We start from the raw sequence: 2,500 nt of genomic DNA, 5'->3' as shown, positions 1-2,500 counted from the left end.
ACATTTTTGACAATGTGAGGTGTGCATGGCAAAAAACACTCACGGTGAAGGCATGTGAAATAATATGAAAATATCAAAAGTTAACTAACCAATGATATTGAAGCATATAAATCGAATCATAACTATATGAAACTCGAATTTAAGCCATATTAAACTGGTAATATTGTGATTTTATGCCTGGTTTTCCATACGTTAGTTTAAATAGAGAGTTATGGAATATAACCTTGGCATATTGGCACTAAAATATATAATAAAGACATTTCAAATCAAACTGAAATGTATTGAAATGAATTTTTCCCATACATTTTTGACAATGTGAGGTGTGCATGGCAAAAAACACTCACGGTGAAGGCATGTGATATAATATGAAAATATCAAAAGTTAACTAACCAATGATATTGAAGCATATAAATCGAATCATAACTATATGAAACTCGAATTTGAGCCATATTAAACTGGTAATATTGTGATTTTATGCCTGGTTTTCCATACGTTAGTTTAAATAGAAAAAAATTCTCGAATATATATACATATATGAAGAATCTATATTCTATACTAACATTTTATGGAATATAACCTTGGCATATTGCCATTAAAATATATAATAAAGACATTTCAAATCAAACTGAAATGTATTGAAATGAATTTTTCCCATACATTTTTGACAATGTGAGGTGTGCATGGCAAAAAACACTCACGGTGAAGGCATGTGAAATAATATGAAAATATCAAAAGTTAACTAACCAATGATATTGAAGCATATAAATCGAATCATAACTATATGAAACTCGAATTTAAGCCATATTAAACTGGTAATATTGTGATTTTATGCCTGGTTTTCCATACGTTAGTTTAAATAGAGAGTTATGGAATATAACCTTGGCATATTGGCACTAAAATATATAATAAAGACATTTCAAATCAAACTGAAATGTATTGAAATGAATTTTTCCCATACATTTTTGACAATGTGAGGTGTGCATGGCAAAAAACACTCACGGTGAAGGCATGTGAAATAATATGAAAATATCAAAAGTTAACTAACCAATGATATTGAAGCATATAAATCGAATCATAACTATATGAAACTCGAATTTAAGCCATATTAAACTGGTAATATTGTGATTTTATGCCTGGTTTTCCATACGTTAGTTTAAATAGAGAGTTATGGAATATAACCTTGGCATATTGGCACTAAAATATATAATAAAGACATTTCAAATCAAACTGAAATGTATTGAAATGAATTTTTCCCATACATTTTTGACAATGTGAGGTGTGCATGGCAAAAAACACTCACGGTGAAGGCATGTGATATAATATGAAAATATCAAAAGTTAACTAACCAATGATATTGAAGCATATAAATCGAATCATAACTATATGAAACTCGAATTTGAGCCATATTAAACTGGTAATATTGTGATTTTATGCCTGGTTTTCCATACGTTAGTTTAAATAGAAAAAAATTCTCGAATATATATACATATATGAAGAATCTATATTCTATACTAACATTTTATGGAATATAACCTTGGCATATTGCCATTAAAATATATAATAAAGACATTTCAAATCAAACTGAAATGTATTGAAATGAATTTTTCCCATACATTTTTGACAATGTGAGGTGTGCATGGCAAAAAACACTCACGGTGAAGGCATGTGATATAATATGAAAATATCAAAAGTTAACTAACCAATGATATTGAAGCATATAAATCGAATCATAACTATATGAAACTCGAATTTGAGCCATATTAAACTGGTAATATTATGATTTTATTCCTGGTTTTCCATACGTTAGTTTAAATAGAAAAAATTTTCGAATATATATACATATATGAAGAATCTATATTCTATACTAACATGTTATGGCATATTGGTGTTATTGTATTTTATTCCTGGTTTTCTATAGTTAGTTTAAATAGAAATAAATTTTTGAATTCAAAATTTTATATTCTATACTAGCATTACATAGAAATTATCCTCAACTGTTTGTTTCTTGTATAAATACAGGAAATTAAACAGATGATGAAGAGAAAAAAATAAGAAAAACAAAAATTTATAAGAAAAATTAAATTTTAAACAAAGGAAAAGAGGAGAAAATTTTTTCAATCATATATATTTATGATTAAAAAATAGAATTATGAAGTTATTAATTTCAATTCAAAGAGAAAAATTATGTAATATATGAAATTATTACATTAAAAATGCATTTGAAAAAAAAGTAAAATGTTATTAAGAATGATAAATTATTTGAAAATTGGCAAATATTAAGAAGAAATATCGTTCTTATATTTTTATATAAAATATATAATATAGAGAACGAAAATTCTTTTTCATAAAAAACGGTTTTTGAATTTTGATAAGAAAAGCTAAAGGGGGGTCGCCCCTTTACTTTTTATATACACCGTAATTTATGAAATTTTCAAATATGAAAAACAAAGAAAAATATATAAATAAAAATATTATTCTGGTTGATCCTGCCAGTAGTTAT

At 25.9% G+C, this 2,500-nt stretch overlaps 1 non-coding gene across 1 annotated transcript in view; it reads left to right on the top strand.

Annotated features, from left to right (window-relative positions):
• The first annotated feature begins 2,473 nt into the window (after positions 1 to 2,473).
• The window catches only part of LOC129251903 (small subunit ribosomal RNA), a 1,991-nt gene continuing 1,964 nt past the window's right edge, over positions 2,474 to 2,500 (top strand). Inside the window, exon 1 of the ribosomal RNA XR_008583164.1 lies at positions 2,474 to 2,500. This exon is cut by the window's right edge and continues 1,964 nt beyond it. This is a non-coding gene — a ribosomal RNA (small subunit ribosomal RNA).

The sequence above is a fragment of the Anastrepha obliqua genome, unplaced genomic scaffold, assembly GCF_027943255.1.
Source record: "Anastrepha obliqua isolate idAnaObli1 unplaced genomic scaffold, idAnaObli1_1.0 ptg000104l, whole genome shotgun sequence".
Taxonomy (NCBI): domain Eukaryota; kingdom Metazoa; phylum Arthropoda; class Insecta; order Diptera; family Tephritidae; genus Anastrepha; species Anastrepha obliqua.
The sequence above is the reverse complement of the archived record's forward strand: the minus strand, read 5'-3'. Positions and strand labels throughout refer to the sequence as shown.